Source organism: Pinus tabuliformis, chromosome 8, assembly GCF_031772625.1.
Source record: "Pinus tabuliformis cultivar Carrire ecotype Pingquan chromosome 8, CPIR1, whole genome shotgun sequence".
NCBI lineage: Eukaryota > Viridiplantae > Streptophyta > Pinopsida > Pinales > Pinaceae > Pinus > Pinus tabuliformis.
In genome coordinates, this window is record NC_142294.1 from 265,067,671 (window position 1) to 265,089,024 (window position 21,354).

Genomic DNA, 21,354 nt, shown 5'->3' on the forward strand with positions numbered 1-21,354 from the left:
CATAGACCCTAAATAGTAAACTATAGGTGAGGGTTTAGGAAGGAGCCGCAATTACAAACAAGGAATTTCAGTCATTATATGGTGGAAACGTGAGTTCCGACGAAATAGAGCATCTCTCATAGTGAGCATTTGACAAACCCTTCCCACTTGAAGAACAAAGTTAAAAAGACCAAGACGAAGAACTAACAGAAGTTAGAAGAGGCAGAGCCTACCAGACAAAACCGAGGCATGTGACACCAAACCCTCCAATAGCAAACCCTAAAACCTGAACAGCCGAGAATACACAGGTATTAGTGATATCTTGCAATAGAAGTCGAATTATAGAGCTGGAAAGAACAACTAAACTGTTAAGAATGCCAACAGATACCTGAGGGTTCGCAGTGAGGCCAGAAACCGGCATTCCAGTGACAACGCTGACAAACTGAGGAGAACAAGGAGCGATCCAGGTCAGGAACCACAGAAGGAGGCTCATAAGTTGAAAACAACGAAGGATAGATTACCTATGCGTGCCGGAGATAGACGAAAGCCATCGAGCCGAGCTTGAAAGTAAATAGACGTTAAGTTGCCAAACCAGACGAGAAATATCAGTGCATGAGTTAACATACGGTGGCCTCAAAGCCCACGGCAGAAAGAAACCGAACACAATATAGTTCTTACCTAGGCAAGTACAAGACGAATCACAAGAAGCTATGAAACAAGGAACAAGGACCAATACAGTGATAGCAACGAGCCACCAAAAGCATAACCAGGACCTGCAGCATAGCTGCCCATGGAACCTTGCAAAACTCTACCCTCGACAGACAAAAACAAATGACCGAGAATACCAACGAGTGAAGGGAACAAGAAAAAAGTTGAGCGGGAAGTGCAAACATCGAGGCAAGTACCTTACATTATTACACAATTAAATGCACATCAACCGAAATCCAAAATATCCGAATTGCTTTGTTGCCATTACCGTGTGATTAAATCAACCAAATAAACATTATCAATCATTCCCTTTACAACGAGTGTATAAAGTGTTGGGCTGGTCCCATCAAGAAACATTTATTATTACTCCCTACAGGAAGGGAAGGATAGTGCTATAAATAATGATTTTGTAGCTCACTATCAATTAGTTTTTGTTGACTTTTAAAAATTTGTGCTATATTTAAGTTTCCATATAATAATGAATATTTTTAAATCAAATAATAAAATTTATTTTAGACAAAATATTTGAAGTCTTAATGCAAATGAAATAGCTCCTTATATCACTATGTCAGTGATTACAACCTTTAAGAAACCCACCCTAAAGAATTCATTCAAAGGAATTGATCCACTTCCATGGGGAGTCATTCATTTTGAAGGAAATTACACGACTCTAACATATAACATTTATTGATGTACGAATCCAAAGCGCTCGATATAATCCTATGCAATAGTGTATGGATAATTCTTTTAAATAATTCATAAATTAATGTTTAACTTTCACCAACGTATCAATCATTATTAACTACATGGTTTGAATACTAATTGCAACAATATAACTGTAAAGTGATGTTATAAATGTGTCAAGTGATATGTGATAAATCTATCCATGGTCTCGTCGTTCATTCCATATCGGACCCCATACCTTGATCGGCCAACTGTTATCAGTGCAATAATTGGCCACTTGCATGCTCACATTAGTAAAACTATAGCTCACTCCTTTCTGCATAACACTTAATCGGGGAAGGACTAAAGATAAAGGATGGACTATCTATTTCATACGTTAGACAACATCAAACCATAAGATATATTAAAAGAAATCATTAGATAGTAACCGGTGAAATTGAAAAAAAATTCGAAGTCTGATTTCTTACATGTCGGTTGATTTTGTGAGTAAATTTTCTTCGTAATCTATTAAAACTTTAAAACATAAGGCCAACATTCTTAAAAAGTTCAACAGAGGTTGAATCCGCCAACTGATATTCTTTTATACGGAGACTGAACTTGGCAGCCTCTAAAGCTTCATTACGCTGATGTCGAACAACTATCCTAACTGATTCCTAGGAAAATTGGTGTTTGGAAGTACACATTCCCGGAAAAGGTTTATTTTTCTAGCAAAACGGCCATTCTATCTAATATGTTATTTTACCCCAAGAATTTCCTCTACGTCTCTCAATGTGTAATTATAATGTATCTAGATTTTAAATATTTGTGATTTATATCTTCTGAATTAATTACTGGAGAATTCAGTAATAACCATTTCCCAACAAAAATCCATCATCATAACTATTTCTAATATAATGTATCTAATATTTCATACAATATATATTTTTTTAGAAAACACAATTAAAACATATTTTCGTTTGACCATCCTCCACCTTGAGTGATATTTCATTAATCCATCCTCGTACTTCAACTCCAATAGATTTTCCATGTTTATTAAAATATTAATGTCAAATTCCCATGTCTTTCGTATGAATGAAAATTAGAAATGTGTGAAGAATTTGACATGAATACTAAAGCACCACATAGATAATAAAGAACTCAATTTTCACATCACCTCAATTTTCAAATAAATTAGAGAAGAATAACGAAGTTTTTAATCGTTACTAAACACGAGATTTATCAAAGCATCGCTTATTCTAGAATAAGATATCAACTACTTTATGAAATTTTTTTCCATCTAAACGGTAAAAAAGTTATAGCATTAGAGATACTCTTCGTCACTTAGTGTAAGAAAACATCTTTGGAAATAGGACCCAAAAGTGTCAAAATATAATGGGGTAAAAAGCGTGAACTATTCCGATCATCTATTCTCATAAGAAATATAACAATAGAGAAATATGGTCCCAACTTGAGAACTAAGATCCTCAACAATTGGGGAAGAGCAAAGTATATTATAACGTAACATCAACAATATTGAAATTTTCGAAAAATTGTGTAGTAGGTGCAAAGGTTCGTTTCTTTATATATGATGTCTTAAAGATGAGGAAATTTGAAATTTGAAAGTAGGGTCACATCAACTAATTTCCTAAAGATAGGTTCATCTTATTTGGAAAAACATGGAATATTATGATGTATTACACTGCTTGATCTAATAAAACTTGTAGTTTAGCTTACATCCAAATGCATTTTAGCTTTATAGCGAATTATATTCAACCAAAATTTGTGAATATGGAACCTTATGAAGCTGAACATGATTAGAATAAGGAAAAGGGTTCTAATGAATATAGGCATGGACTTACCTTGAATTTCTTATGGTTGATGGACTTCAATTACCATATAATGGCACCATGTTAGCATGGATATCTTCACACACATAACAATAATATTTATCTCACTATAATTTTCAAGGATACATTCAAGGTTATGACTAAAATCAAATGTAGTTCTTACTTTTATACCATAAGTTCTTGGTGGATGAAATTATTGATATTGGAAGGGATACTTAGTAGATATAATTAAAAAATAAATCAAGAAACCATGAAAGCACTAAATCAACAAAACGACAAAGAAATATATCAGTAATCCTAGGTACATTACATTCTATGAACTATGGGGAGAACATATCCTCAATGGTCACATCAACTAAACCAGAGGATGCCTTCAATGCTAAAGAAGAAACATCCTAATGGTTGATGTTGTAAATAATCTAGATTGATATGTCTCTTGAGAGTGGAGGAATGGAGATATTTATCCACATAGAATAAGCATACAAAAATAAACTATGGTATACAAAGAAAATGGAAAAGTGAGACCCTTGAGCTCCATATAGGGTCTCTGACCCCTAGCGAGGAAACACCATTCATTAAGAACTTGATAATTATAATTAAATCAATTTGTAGAAGTATGTAAAAACTCAAGTTTATCTTAATTTATAACTTGTGTCTAGCAAATAACTATAGCATGGAATGCAGTTCTACATGTTGTTATTATGCATCACATACAATATAATTTAGATAACATAGCGGAAATTAAATGTACATTAACATCAATAGGACTAAACCTAGAAAACTAAGGTTTTAACAGAACGAAAATAACAAATAATCATTAAACATAAATATAAAGTTATACATAATAATTTAGGAACCTATCTAATAATGAAAGTCATCTAGTTGTGGACTCTCCACATTCCTCCCAACCATAGACCTGGTGGTTCATAAGCTCAACCATTGGCCGCCCATGAGCTAGGACAACAAATCCATAGGAAATTAGTTATAAAACAGTAACAAAACCATAGTCATGGCAGCAACCCCAACATCCTCACTCTCAAGGTACACACTCATGTCGCCTTGACCAACACCTAAGTGGCGCTCCCAAAGTCTCTTTGCAATCCCTAGTTTCTAGTGTGACTTATAGTCGACCATGATGGTATCACCCCATAGCTCCAACAACTATTCTACTATATGGGCATGCACGTACCAATGAACAAACCAAAACAACCCCACAACTAGTCTCGGAGCCCCACTAATACTCATTATTTATCTCTAAACTAAGTTCCAAAACCAAAACTCCATGGCCACCCAGCCATAAATAGGACCAACAAAACCCTTCAAGCACCAAGCTCCCTAGAGCTAGTATAGGGGCTCACATCATAAATAAAATGCATATAGTTCGACACGGTTAACTGCATAATCACAATTTGGTTAGTCTCAGATTCTACATCAAGACTAACCAACTAATTAGTAACCAACTGAACAAATAATTGATTCCCCTATAAAAACGAAAACTACACTTCTTTATGTATGCATAGTTCTAACATGCCATGTGGCCCCCTCTAGAACCCACATGAGACCTCGGTCCACTTTTAAACAAAAGTACCCAATCATTGCCTTTTTGCATGGAGTTGTGTCCCCCATACAATTTTTGTGGAGTGGGCTCTATAACCAACATTATTTTATTAATATCATAATATGTACAAATTTACAATATTAGGCACGATGGCCCAAAAAACATAACTAAAAATTACTATATGGGCATGTAAGACACATAATACAATATCTATATTGGCATCAGAATGTAAAAAATACATGTATATACATTGTCAAAATAAGTGGGGGTATTACATTCCTCCCCACTTATTTTATGCATTCTCCATGTTGGAAATATGTTGTCATTGATGACAAAGACAAAGCATAGCAACTGCATAGCATTGATGATGGTCTTGTCATTGTTGGCAAAGGAAAAGGATATCAAAGATGTCAAAGGATCACAAAGGATGACAAAGGTATTGAGGATCACTCACAAGAAGGATGAAGATCAATGTGGATGGAGATGGTGTAGAGAATTTGGAGCTATTTCTTGCATAGAAAATCATGTCAAATGTAGATGAAACCCACTTAGATGGAAAGAGATCTAAAAGAGATTTCTAGTGGTATGTGCAAATCAAGAAATGACCTCCTTGTGTGAAAGTTAAATCTAGTCAAAGTTGAAGAACCTTCAAGGACAAACGAGCATAGTTAGATTTTCCTAGAGGACCCTTAACGTGTGTTATGTTTAGTGTATTGCCAAAGTTTAGTGGAATAATTTATGGAACATCCAAAGAAAGCTATGGGTACATGTGGAGCACACAATGGAGTAGTGGAAAGTCTTTCTACTCGCTCAAGGTAGAGCACCCATATACATCATCGTGATGCAGTTACCCCAACGCGTTTTCAGGTAGTGCTTAGGGGAATGAGCTAGATGACCCCAAAATTTTTTATGAAAGATTCCCGAAATTATATGTATAATAAATGGGCAGATTCCCATGGTATATATAAAAATCTACACGCTATCTTTTCAATTATATAATATGTATATATAATGTTTTGGCAAATTTTTATTGAATTATAATTTTTTGTTAAATCTTGGTGATTTTTTCACTAAATTATAAAAAATTGTAAAGTCATTGCAAATAATGTTACGTCTCAACATACTATTTTGGTGGCTAAGTGAGTGATGCTATGTTCGAAGTGTCCAACACTTTCACAAATTATAATTTGGCATGAGGTGACATCACTGCAACATCTTGGAAAAGTTCAAAGTACAATTAATTTTTTTGAGATTATTTCCCTACCCAACTATCTCAAGTTTCCCTTCCACTTGATGTGTTGGTTTGGTGGCATTTGGGGGGCAATGAAGATGGTTAGGAGTTATTTTTTTGAGATAAATCTCAAACCATTATCGTGACTAGTACTAAAAATTAGTTTAGGTCAAATTGTTCCACCAAATAACCACTAATAATTAAATTAAAACTTTTAAAACCCTATTCTAAAAAAATACATCTATAAAAATTAGTGTAAGTAAAAATTTTCCACCAAATAACTATTGACAATTAAATTAAATTTTAAAAAACCTGTTTAAAAAATACATCTATAATGATAATAATTAATAAATAATACAAAACCTACTTATTATTATTATTTAAATAATAATAAATAAAAGGTTAAAAACTATATAATATATATATATATATATATATATAATTTTTACATTTAAACCTAAATTAAAATAAATAATCTTTTCTATATAAATTTTTTTAATTAAAATGTCAAAATAATTATTATAATTACATAATATTTTTTTATTAATTATATAAGGTATTACTGATATTTTATGTTTTTACTTATATCGTATTTTATATTTAAATATATAAAATACTTATGCCATGGGTTTCTATATGGAGTAAAGGTAATATAGCTGTTGTTCGTGATCTTACACAATAAATATACAGATTCCTTTATTCCTTGGTTCTGACAAAAGATATCAAGAAAGTGGGAGAAGCAAAATTCACCAGATGGAAAGCACTATTTACTAACTTTGATTTCAAAGTTGAGCATATCAAGGGAGAAGAAAATAACCTTCCTAACATTCTCAGCAGGGAATATCTTGAGTCGAAAGATCATGTTATGATAATAGTCACCGAGTGAGACCAACATCAAAAGCAAGAGGTCCTACTAACTATCCCAGATGATCAAGACTGGGAAGAGTACAAAAGGAATTGGAAACCCATATGGCAGCTCAGAAATACAAAGGTACTTGATACCAACTTGCAACCACATACTGACATTCAACACCTTGTCCCGAAACGAAAAGTATATCCTAAAGGCAGTAAGTGGATCGATGATATGATATGATATGATAAAGGCAGTAAGAGAGATGGTTGTATTGCAGAAGTCGCTTTACAACAAAATCTTCATGACATCGCTGGTATATGGTACCATGGAGGACGCAGCATGGACATATATGAAAAATACTTTTGTATCTACCGTACTAGAGACCTTGCTTGGAATGAGCAAAGACATTGGCCAGTCCAGCCATCTGCATTATGGCCAAAAGGTGACCCGAAGATTATTTTCCCTGACATTGTATATGATTTTGCAAGTTATAAAAAACTTTGGTGGGATTTTCTCAATGTTGATGACAAAGTAGAAACTCACTATACAAAGTTAAAATTCAGTACTTTGAATTTTCAAAGAAATCACCAGTGCAAATGGTTTCAATATTGGTGGGGTGACTATGGGGTAAACAGGACTGCAATGGACCCCATATATCATACAGAATATTGCAGAAAGCATTGTGATTTGTGTTTTGAACAAAATATTGTAGAATGCTTTCATCCCATCTATAAAACTGTCAAAGAAATGACAGATCAAGAATGGTCCCCATTTCATGATATAAACTATTCACTCCAGGAATACATGCGCGAACATCTAGAATGGTTAGTTTTAACCAAAATTAAGCATCAAATTGTCTTAGGAAAACCAATGATTGTTTGCAGGGTATACAAAGGCTTGGGATGAATTATTGTATAAAAGAAATAGATTCCCCGATATTACTGTGTTTTGATGGTTCACATGGGCTTCCCATAAAGTCATCCATTGTGTACTCATGATGTCGAGTCACAAGGACTTAATTGTGGCTAGATTTCCTGTGGGCTTTGCTCTACTAAAGCCTCCACTATGTAAATAATTCATGAAGCATCTTTTCTCGTGGGCTTTGATAAAAGAAAAGCATCCACTTTGTTTTGTTGGAATCCTTTTTCATAGCATTTGCCTTTCCAAACTGGAATCTTTGTGCGAATGTCGCTTTGGCATTACCTGAAAGCAATGATTCCATCCACTTTTAGGATAGAACATTGATGGCCTATAGGAATGGTTGTCCCCTCTCATTGCTATATAATGAGGTCAAGGCTCACTGTTGAGGCATTGGGTGTTGGAGTGATCGAGTCTTGGAGTGTCTTAGGGAGTCAGCCTGATCTAAGAAGCCTGCGTATCAGTGTACTCAGCACTGGTAAGAATCTAAAGTGGCTAGATCATTTTAGAAGTCTTGAGTCTGTATATTGAGTCCAGTCATATTCTGAGGCAGAGTCTATCTTTCACTAGGTAGCCTTCGGTATTGCTTGTTCCTTGCGAATAGCATAAAGTTCAATAAATGTGAAGATAGTCAATCTCTGATAAAGAGTCTCTATGTAAAAATTTCTGATATCCATTTTGAAATAATATGAGTACACCACTTTCCGCATAAAGAATACCTTGTGCATTTCTATTATCTATTGTGGTAGTAGTTATCTTTAAGCTTTCATCCGAAGTTTGCAGGAAGTTCGTCAGAGGTTTGCCAAAGGAACGAAGGGATGCCAAGGCTCTTGTTAGGTGAGGAAGTCGTTGTTGAGTCCATGAGAGCGTGAAAGTTCTGAGTATATTCATGCTGAGTTCACCACTGGTTCACCAGGAGTTGGCTAGCAGAGATAATCGAAGAGATGCAGCAAGTAGCAAGATTGTGACAGAAGCCCTTGCTTAAAATTGGTATCAGAGCCAGTAATGTCTGGTTCTTAAGGTCAGTATTCTATTCTTAAACTCATAAAGAATGGATTCATTCCGAAAATATGTTCCATTCCATGAATTAGAAGAGAGAGAATCTTTGACTGAAGAAAATCCACTGAGAGATATGTTTGCTTCAAGTTCAAGTCCTGTTTTAAACCAAGTTGAACTTGAGTATGAAGAAAGTCAGTCATCTGCCCATTGGGAATTACCTATCATAGCTCCCTCAGAAGTCTATAATGACATATCTATGTTCCATCTAAAAGCTGTAACTAGGATTAGCATAAAAGAGTCTATGAGTCAAATTGAAGAAAATTCAGATCTTATTCAGACTATTCCCTTATTGATTCCCAAAGCTTTGTAGGCAGAGGCCAAAAGACTAAACACAAAATATTTGCATTTAGGATGCCTTAGAGTCGGAATCAGCCCTTTAGTCCACCAAGGGTTAAATACTTTTGTGTTAGTTGTTCTTCGTGATCTTACACACAACAAATATACATATTCCTTGATTGGGTACTTCATATTTAAGCATTTTATTGCCTAGACCCACCACCTTTCTTTCTGCAGCAATCCAGTATCTTGCTGGAATGGTCTTGATATTAATATCTGCTCCTGAATCAAGAAGTGCAGTTAATTCAAACATTTCTCCTTTAATGCAAATATTTACCTTGATATGGTGTTGCTGGTAACAGATGGTCATAAGCCTCATCTCTTTGAATCCAAAATTTGGATCTTTGAATCCTTCAACAACTTCAATTTGATGACCACTGTATTGAGTAGTATCCCATGACCAATCTTCTTTTTCTTCTTCTGCTTCACCAGTCACTGGTTTTCCCTTTTTTAATTCTTCAATTTGAGCCTTCACAGTAGAGATTTCTGTCTTAATGTTGTGAATCTCGTGACTCACTTCTCCCAAAGTGAGAGATTTAACCCTGTCAGGTTTCTCTTGGTGCCTTTGAAATGATTTAGTATTTCTCCCAAATGAGGCATCAATAAATAGAGTTTTCTTACTTGAATCTTTTGAAGCTCTGGAGTTTAGCTCGTCCATGAATGCTTCAGTCAGGTGGTTCTTCATTTCACCTTCTTCCATGGCATGGATTTGAGATAAAAATCTTATTTCTTCTTCTTCAAGGGCTGCCATCAAGAGTTTCTCCTTCTGTGGCTTGACAGTTTCTTCTTCGTGACTGGAGTCACTAAAGAATTCTGAATCAAAATCACAGTGAACTTGGCAGGCACATTCTTTAGATTCAAAACATAAACATTCTAAAGAATCAGAATCTAAACATTGTTGTATGTGAGCATGTATTTCTTCTGCAGAAGAAGAACTAAAAGAATCATAAGATGATTCTTCAATCTGGTGTTGCTGAGCTATTTCTCTGATTACAACATTGGGATAGCGTTCTGTTTTATGAGTATGGGAAACACATTTCATACATTGCATTGGTCCCTTCCTTTCTTCTTTGACTTGCTTGCCTCCTTGAACAAAGGCTTGAGATTTATTGCCTCTGTCCTTCCTTGAATTTTCTCCTTCTGGAGATCTGGAGGAGGTATGTCTAGTTTGACCACATAGCCAACATGTAAGGAAATTCCATTTTTCTTGTTTTAAAGTATGCAGATGAATATCTGAAGGTCTGTAATAATGTGTCTTCGGCACATACTTATAATATCCCTTTTTAGCTTTGGAGGTTTGGCCTCGAGCTGGCTTGGAATATTTTCTTCTACTCTTTGGAGACTCTCTATGATCTTTATAGAATCTTTCTTTGTATTCTCCTTTTGCTCTCTTCTTTGCTTTTCTCCTTTTTACAAAAGGATCATCTGCTGTAAGCCCATATTTATTACAAATGGATTTTTTGTCTGGAAATTTGGAAAGTTTCGCCAGAGACTTATTGACTTTTTAGCTGGTACAAAGACTTACCAGTGTCTTTGTAATATGAGCATATATTTCTTCCCATGTATAAGACTCAAATGACAATTGAAAGACTTCTTGTAGTCTGATATAATCTAAGAACCTGGATGGGAGTGCTACAAGGTAAAATTGTTTTCATAACAAGTTCTTTGAATCTTTAACTTCATAAATCTGCTGCATCTAGTCTCTGTGGAAGTCTTCAAACTGAGACATTTTATGGCATTTCAAATTCATAAGAATAATTTCATTTTTATTTGCAATTTTTGTCTCACTACCACACCAGTGTTCTAGGATCATTGATGTCAATGCTCCTATCATATTACTGATAGTGGTGCCATTTGGATTGTGTATTACATCTCCATTTTCATCTTTTAGTACTTCTTCTTCCATCTTTGCTATGAGTTTAGGAGATGACTCTGTCTCCCACCATCTGAGGAGTGTGGCTATGAAGCAATGTATGATTGTCCTGCAAGCATCAATATCACTCTTTCCCCTTAGACACATAAGTTTATCTTTAGTGTACATCATATCTATGAGCTGTCTGATTTGACCAACACTCATGCTGTCAATGTTCCATTCTCCGTGAGAATCTGGGAAAAAGGTATGTGCTTCAGGTAGCTTACCTTTGCCTTCAATGTCAGGTGCTGGATATGAATTGAACCTATGCTCAAGAGGTTCATAGATAGGAAAGATCTGAGTATCAGGATCTTTCTCCTCTTTTTTCTCTTCTTCTTCACCCTTGAATAAGGATGGAATGGTTATTTTCTCAGTAGCCTTAGATTTTGCAGAGCTAGCTACTTCTTTTGGGAAAAGTGCTGGGAACCTGTTGACATGCTTGACAGAATCCTGCATCTTTATATTTATTTTAAAGAGAAAGGAATTTAGAACTGGTTTTTCTTGTTTTGACAAATTCATCTTTTCTACTTTATTTGTCAAACCAATCAAAAGATTTTTGGTTGAATCCAGGTGATCAACTAGTTTTTCTTCTACTCCTTCAATTTTTGACATATATTATTTAGTATATGAACTAATAACGGTAGAATCATACTGTAAATTATTCAAACATCTATTTACATCATTTATTGATACTTGAATAATATCAATTTGCTCTTTAACTTCTGCTGCCTTGGCTATGTTCATTTCTAGGCCTTTGACTACTATGTTTGTCCAATTCAGTTGCTCACTTGCCTTTTGTATTTTTCCATCAGTGCCTAAAGCATTCTATTGACACCTAATCCTCTACGATTGGGTGAATTTATGTAAATAGTGAAATTAGCAATGTGAACAGTCATCAAGAGATGAACTGAGCAGTCACACTCTTTGTATATATCAATCGCATACCTAATGAAATAAATTGAATCAGTTTTACTGCCCATTGGAGTTACTCTCTGGCCTAACATGGTATCAGAGCCAAGTTCTCAAAATAGTTGTAACTCCATTCACTTTTGCTACTGTGTCTGAGCGCTGTCATAAAATGTTCACCTGAACGCTGTCCTGACCTGAGTGTTGTCCTGTCTTGTCCTAATTTACGCTGCTAGCCTGCTCCATCACTAGCGCTGTATGCTAAATTGTTTTTGTGAATGTTCTGACATTATAATTGAACGCTGGTTCTGACTTGCTTCAGTCGCACCATTCCATTGAATGCTGCTCTGATATGTCGCACCATTCCATTGAACGCTGCTCTGATATGGTATTGATATCATATGTCTGAACGATGAACGTTTCATAGGTTTTGAACGCTGGACGTTTCTGGTTAAAATAGCTGCCGGGAAACGAGCTCCGGTCTCCATACCTCAACGTTGTCCCACCTCTTGTAATTCACATTACCTCTGTTGATTGAGTTGCAATATGGAGCCTCAGCGTCTCGGCCCTCTCCTAACTACGCATTGCCTCCCGTTGAATACTACACTGCGTTTTTAATAAATCTGCTCCCACAAATACTTGTGTATGCTTCACGCTGCCATACTTCATACGTTGATTACTGTTGTAATACCTTAATATTTCCGTTTCTGGTCTACTTGATTGCTGCTACTTAGCCACTAGCATTCATAGATTCTCCTTGGAACTAGCCAGCCTTTAGTTGTGGAAATTTATGAGAAATTAGGGGGGCATTCGGGGATGCTGCTGTCGGAAACAATTTTTATAAGATCGATCAGTCGTTGAGGGCATCGTTTCTTATACAGCTGGGGTGAAAATCATTTATTGAGGTCCCAGGGACTGGACGAGAATTTATTGAATTTTTGAGGGATTTAAATTAAATTTGACATGTATTTGGTATTTGTAAGTGTAATGGGATTCTTTTGAGAGATCCCAGGTTCGAAGATGGCGCCCACCGTGGGTGTGGGAAAAGATTGGGCATTGTTTTTATGTGTTGTTGATGCGTTGAAGCATGTCATAGTATGCTGCTGCTGATGCATGGTTTTGATGTGCTGCTGATGTGTGAAGACTGAAGCCGCTTCCCTTGAATGGTACTTTTGAATGGTGTTGATACCTCTGCGTTAGATATGTCTTGAAAGACAACCATATGTATTAACACAACCATATGTATTGTTTAATCATTCTATTATTTGGTACATTGCACGAGTGATATCATCTCCACCATATAGGAATTGGTAATACCTTTGTCCTATAAGAGTGCAACCTTTTTTACAATTTTTTACACCAGAGCTCCATTTTTTCCTCCACGAAAAGTACAATTTTATACATTAACAGCAGAAGTATTTTTCTATCAGCAGAAGTTTTTTTTTACAGAATGCATTCAATCATCTCCATGGTAGGGATAGTTCTCACTGGCAAGGAGAACTATCCTGAATGGTCCCGAATGATAAAACACACCCTCATCTTCAATGAGTTGTGGAAAGGAGTGTGTGTCGGAGAAGGAGACAATGACCCAGTACTGCCTACCTCAGACAAAGAGCTCGTCATTTGGGAAAACAAGAACAGCAAAGCTTATGCATTAATCACAGCATCTGTAAATGAAGAGGTGAGTCACCATATTTCGTCATATTCAACTACCTTTGAAGCTTTACAAAAGCTGAAAGAACTCTATGACTCACATTCTGCACTTGAAGTCGTCCAACTCATGATTAAACTCTTCACTCTTGAACTGCAAAATAATGATCCTCTTGCTCTTGCATCTGAAGTAAAGCCTATAATGCATGATATCAAATCCACTAAGGTTGAATTGGATATTCCTCTTATCGCTTTTCTCAAGGCAATTTATCCTACTTACTCCAATTGTCTTGAGTCATTGCAAGCAAATGGAAATCTCAAAGATATAACCTTTGACTCTCTTGTGAAAAAGTTTGCTGAAAGAGAGAAAGCCTTTGGAAAGAAGACAACCCCTGAATCTGCTGAAGAGATTGTGTGCCTTTCTCATAAAGAAAAGCATCCTGCTCAAGATTCTACAAGAGAAAGAGGTGGACGAAGAGGAAGAGGAAGATCTTTCAGAGGTGGGGGGGTAGACATTCTCAAGGAGAAAAGGTAGATCTACACTGCATTCACTGCAAAAGAAAATTATGGATCACATGATGCCTCTACATGCAAGCTACCATGGGACAAAATTGAACAGAAAAGAAAGCAGCAGAAAGGTAAAACTGATGATACAGACAAAGGTAAAGCACCTGAATCCGCTCACTATATTGAGGCACAATGTAAGATTGGAGTAAATGAAGATTTGTTTAATGCTTCACTTTCTTCTTGGAAAAATGATTGGTTGCTTGATTTAGGAGCAACCTGTCGCATGACTCATAGAAAAGATTTTTTTGAAGATTTCACTGACAATGTTGATGGAGCAGTATACTTTGCAGATCAATCAAAAATCAAGCCATCAGGGCTTGGCATAATCAAGCTTAAACTTCCTGGTCTTCCAGACTTTCTTCTGGATCATGTTCTATATCTCCCACAGCTCAAGAGAAACTTGCTGTCCTTGGTCCACATCTGCCAGCAAGGTCACTCCATTCATATGTTTGATGGCAAGCTTGAGGTAAGGAAAGCATCTGACCACTCACTTGTCATGAGGGGAATAGAAGAAGAAAGGCTTCTCAAACTGCAAGGAACCTCTGCTCATGCACAACATTTCTCATATATTTCTCATCATGAAGAAGGTACACTTCCATCAAGATTATTATGGCATGCTAGATTTCGACATTTAAACTATGACAGTCTTCGCTTATTGAAGAAAAATGGTGTTGCTGGTTTGCCTACAATTCCTAGGAAACTTAAGCAATGTGATGCTTGCATTCTAGGAAAGCATAGCAAACAGTCTTTTCATGATTCACATTCAAGAGCACATAGGAAGCTTGAACTCATTCATTCAGACTTATGTGGTCCAATGCCTGTTCCTTCTACAAATGGAAATAAATATATCATGACATTTATTGATGACTACACCAGAATGTGTTGGGTTTATTTATTGAAGAACAAATCTGATGCTTTCCAAACATTCAAGAATTTTCATAAATGGATTGAAAATGATGCACAATCTCATATTGGGTCTATACGCACTAATAATGGAAAAGAATATACATCAAATGAATTTGAAAACTATCTTTGCCAACATGGGATCAAACATCAAACAACTGTGCCTTATAATCCCCAATAGAATGGTGTAGCTGAAAGAATGAATAGAACAATCTTGAATATGGTACGATCCATGCTTTTCTTCAAAAATGTAAAGATAATGTTTTGGGTTGTTGCTGTTCTATGTGCTGCAAATATAAAGAATAGATGTCCACCTAATGCTATAAGAAACAAGACTCCTTATGAATTGTGGTATGAACATGTTCCTTTGGTAAAACATCTCAGGGTCTTTGGTTCCACCTGTTATGCTTTGATACCAAAGGTACATAGAAACAAACTTGGTGCTAGAAGTCGTAAGTGTATCTTCCTGGGGTATTCAAACACCTCCAAAGCATACCGCCTCTATGATGAAGTAGATAAAAAGTTTGTTGTATCTAGAGATGTAATTTTTCTTGAATCATCCAAATCTGACAATGTTGTTGAGCGGCAACTTGATCGCTTGGATAGATTCGCAAAAACAAAATCATTTCAAGAATTTGATAATCAGATTCCACATCTTGAAGGGGGGATTCCTATTCTAGATCAACATGTGGAATCCTCTTCTGAAGAACACTCTCCCCCGAATGAAACTCCAACAACGGGTGATGCTTTAAGTGATGTAATTGATAGAATTGGGAGACTCAATCTTGATTCAGTTCCAACTCAATCAACAGAGCAGCCTGGACCATCTCAGAAAGGTCCCCCAAAGTGGCTGACAAAGACACTTGAAAGTGTTCATCCTGATGAAATTGGAAAAACAGGAACTAGAAATTCAAACTGGCAAAATGGAGGTGATGTAGATGACTCTAATTCACCTGTTGATATGGATGTTTCTTATGATTGTGAATTGAACTTGTCTACAGATTTTGAACCAACTTCCTTCAAAGAAGCTTCTTCTCATGATGAATGGAAAGAAGCAATGCAAAAGGAGTATGATGCCCTCATAAAGAACGGCACTTGGAAGCTGGTTGATCCTCCATTTGGAACCAAACCAATTGGCTGCAAGTGGGTCTACAAGAACAAGTACAAAGCTAATGGCTCACTTGACAAGAACAAAGCTAGGCTTGTGGAAAAAGGTTTTGCATAGAAGGAAGGGGTTGATTATGAGGAAACTTTTGTCCCCACAGCAAAATGGGCCACCATCCAGACACTCTTTGCACTAGCAACTCTGAACGGTTGGAAAGTCCATCAAATGGATGTAAAAACTGCCTTCTTGAATGGAGATCTAAAAGAGAATGTTTTTATGTCCCAGCCTGAAGGATTTTCTGTGAAAGGACATGAACATAAAGTATGCAAACTTGTCAAGTCCTTGTATGGCCTCAGACAAGCACTGCGAACCTGGTATGAAAAACTAACTGAGCATCTTCTGAAACTCAATTTCAATCATTTTGATCTTGATGATGCAACTTTATTTGTCAAGAAAGTTGGCAAAACAGTTGTATATCTTGTGGTATATGTAGATGATCTTTTAATGACAGGGAATAACGAAAGCTACATTGCATCCATAAAGAAGGAATTGGGGAAAAGTTTTGGAATGACTGATTTGGGCTATGTTCATTACTATCTTGGCATTGAAGTAACCCAACATCCAAAGTCCATATTTCTTTCTCAAAAGAAATACATTGGAGATTTGTTGAACAGGTTTGGCATGACAGAGTGCAATCCTCTTACTACTCCAATGGAACAAAACTTAGAGCTCACATCTATTGAAGGAAAGGAATTTGAGGATGCAACAAAGGATAGATAGCTTGTAGGAAGTCTAAACTACCTTACTACTACCAGACCAGACATTTTGTTTGTTGTTGGAATCCTCTCCAAGTTTATGCAAAAGCCTTGTGAGGGACATTGGTCTGCTGCAAAAAGGGTTCTAAAGTACTTGAAGGGAACTCAAGACCTTGGAATCAAGTATACATAGGTGGACGACTTCAGCTTGATTGGATACTCTGATTCAGACTTCGATGGAGACAAAGAAACTAGGGTATCTACTTCAGGATATGCTATGAGTCTTGGATCAGGAGCTGTCTCCTAGAGATCACGCAAACAATCAGTTCCAGCAGATTCCACAACAGAAGCAGAATACGTGGTAGCAGCTAAAGCAACAAAAGAAATTGTGTGGCTCAGGAAAATTCTTGAAGATTTGCAGGTAAAAGAAGTACAGTCAACCCCACTCATGATTGACAATACCTCTGCAATAAAGTTGGCCAAGAACCCAAAGTTCTATGATCGAACAAAGCACATCAATACTAAATATCATCTGATTCGACATCATGTTGAGGCCAAAACAATCCATCTCCGTCATTGTTCCACAAATGAGCAAATTGCAGACATCTTCACCAAAGCACTTGGAAGGGAAAAACTTGAATGATTCAGAATGACGCTTGGACTTACCAACATCCCTTCAGATTAAGGGGGGGAATGTTGACACCTAATCCTCTGTGATTGGGTGAATTTATGTAAATAGTTAAATTAGGAATGTGAGCAGTCATCAGGAGATGAACTGAGCAGTCACACTCTTTGTATATATCAATAGCATACCTAATGAAATAAATTGAATCAGTTTTACTGCCTATTGGAGTTACTATCTGGCTTGACACATTCTCATCTTTCTGTATCATAGGGATGACTTTGGCTGCATTTTGATTTTCTCCAATAACGATTCCTTTGAATGGAGGAAATGTTGATGGAGTTTCTACTTTACTTCCATCCAATGCAGTCCAAGCATGTTTGTTAACTGAAGTGGTTGATGATAAACTAGTTAACATAGATATTGGGGCAATATTATCCTTCCAGGAATAAAAGGATATCCAAGAATTGTTAACTTCCATGTAATGCTTCCAATCTTCAGCTAATTTCTTTTTCTCTTGAGGAGTATAAGTTTGATCAAATTCTTTTGCTCAGGGATTAGTGAGCAAATCCCAATTAAGTATTTCTTTCATCCATTTAGCACTGATTTTAGAGTTTAAACATCCATTCATAAGAGAAAAGAATTTATGCATTTCCATAACAACAGGGTTTTTACAGTCTTTAGGGACTGGACCAAATCTACATTCTGGTATAAGGCCATTTGCTTGCTCGAAATCTCCTAGACCATATCTGGGCTTAGTTGGTCTCATGAGACTCATCATCTCAGTGAATCTCGGAACTTTTCCTTCTAATGTGATTATTTCATGCATCATAAGTACATGATCACACTCCTATTCATGGGGAAAGGTATATCTGAACATTTAGGATTTGGGCATGTATTTACAGAGGTTGATGGAGGAGCTATGCCAGATCTAGGATTATGGCTTGCATGAATTGCAGTTTCAGCAAGCGTAAGCAAATTTACATTATTTTAGCACCCTGGGCATTTAACTTCTAAAGAGATAAAATTAACAATATGAGAAAACTCAAAAAGGGAAATATGTTTACAAGAAGAAGAACTGGAACATGCAGTATCTATAGTAAAAGGATCCTTGTAATATTTGGAGATTTTATAGGCTTGTTCGATACCTTAGCGATCAGTAGTAGATCTTCTGGGAAATGATAAGACTGCAGAAGATTGGTTTTCTTTGATGTCGGCTGAGGTGATTCTTTCTGGAATTAGAGGCTTTGGATTTTGTACTACCCAGTGTCCAGGGAAAGTCAAGTCTTCCCAACGAACTGTTTGATGCTCAATTTTTTGATTTTTAGCATCAATCATGACAACAACACTTGACTTGGAGTCGCGACTGGGAGTATGGTGGATGGCTGGCCATAAAGTGTTCGTATGGCGAAAACAACCATTTGTATGGATGGCTATATTATTTCTCTTCTCTTACATATTGAAACCAATAGTTTGGATTTGGAGCTGGAGGATCTGATCAATGGTTTCATCAAAAGTATAGATAGAGAAATTTGGAAAATAGTCAAAATAGACTAGGCCATTTGAATGTGGAGCAACAATTCCACCAATCAAGGAATCTATATACTTGTTGTGTGTAAGATCACGAACAATAGCCAACACAAAAGTATTTAACCCTTGGTGGACTAAAGGGTTGATTCTGACTCTAATGCATCCTAAATGAAAATATTTTGTGTTTAGTCTTTTGGCCTCTTCCTACAAAACTTTGGGATTCAATAAGGGAATAGTCTGAATAACATCTGAATTTTCTTGGATTTGACTCACAAACTCTTTTATGCTAATCCTAGTTACAACTTTTAGATGTATCATAGATATGTCATTATAGACTTCTGAGGGAGCTATGACAAGTAATTCCCAACGGGCATATGGCTGACTTTCTTCATACTAAAGTTCAGCTTGGTTTAAAACATGACTTGAACTTGAAGCAAACATATCTCTTAGTGGATTTTCTTCAGCCAAAGATTCTCTCTCTTCTAATTCACGGAATGAAATAGATTTCCAGAATGAATCCATTCTTTATGAGTTTAAGAATAGAATACCGACCTTAAGAACCAGATGTTACTGGCTCTGATACAAATTTTAAGTAGGGGCTTCTGTCACAAGCTTGCTACTTGTTGCGTCTCTTTGATTATCTCTAATAGCCAACTCCTGGGGAACCAGTGGTGAATTCAGCGTAAACCTACTTAGAACTTTCACTCTCTCATGACCTCAACAATGGCTTCCTCGCCTAACAATGGCCTTGGCATCCCTTTGTTCGTTTGGAGAACCTCTAACGAACTTCCTGCGAACTTTGGATGAAAGCTCAAAGATAACTACTACCACAACAAATAATATAAATGCGTAAGGTATTCTTTATGCGGAAAGTGGTGTATTCATATTATTTCAAAATGGATATCAGAAATTTTTACAGAAAGATTCTTTATCAGAGATTGACTATCTTCCTGTTTATCAGACTTTATGTTGTTCACAAGGAACAAGCAATACCGAAGGCTACCTGGCGAAAGATAGGCTCTGCCTCAGAATATGATTGGACTCGATATACAGACTCAAGACTTCTAAAATGATCTGGCTGCTTTAGATTCCTACGAGTGTCGAGCACACTGATACGCAGGCTTCTCAGATCAGATTGACTCCCTAAGACACTCCAAGACTCGATCACTCCAACACCCGATGCCTCAACAATGAGCCTTACCCTCATTATATAGAAATGAGAGGGGACAAGCATTCCTGTAGGCCATTAGTGTTCTATCCTAAAAGTGGATGGAATCATTTCCTTCGAGTAACGCCAGAGCGACATCCGCACAAAGATTCTAGTCTGGAAAGGAAAACGCTACAGAAAAGGATTCCGACTAAACAAAGTGATGCTTTTTTTTATCAAAGCCCACAAGAAAAGATGCTTCTTGAATTATTTACATAGTGGAGGCTTTAGTACAGCAAAGCCGACGAGAAATATGGCCACAATTAAGTCATTGTGACTGGACATCATGTGTACACAATGGATGCTTTTACGGGAAGCCCATGTGAACCATTAGAACACAGTCAAATCTAGGAATCTATTTCTTTTATACAATAATTCATCCCAGGCCTTTGTATATACCCTACGAACAATCATTGGCTTTCCTAAGACAATTTGATGCTTAATTTTGGTTAAAACTAACCATTCTAGATTTTCACGCATGTATTCCTGGAGTAAATAGTTTATATCATGAAATGGGGACCATTCTTGATCTATCATTTCTTTGACAATTTATAGATGGGATGAAAGCATTCTACAATATCTTGTTCAAAACATGAATCACAATGCTTTCTGCAATATTCTGTATGATATATGGGGTCCATTGTAGTCCTGTTTACCCCATAGTCACTCCACCAGTCTCGGAACCATTTGCACTGCTGATTTCTTTGAAAATTCAGAGTACTGAATTTTAACTTTGTATAGTGAGTTTATACTTTGTCATCAACATTGAGAAAATCCCACAAAATTTTTTTATAACCTACAAAATCGTACACACTGTCAGGGAAAATAATCTTCGAGTCACCTTTTGGCCATAATGCAGATGGCTGGACTGGCCAATGTCTTTGCTCATTCCAAGCAAGGTCTCTAGTACGGCAGATACAAAAGTATTTTTCATATATGGCCATGCTGCGTCCTGCATGGTACCATATACCAGCGATGTCATGAAGATTTTGTTGTAAAGCAACTTCTGCAATACATGCATCTCTCTTTACTTTTTCGTATACCA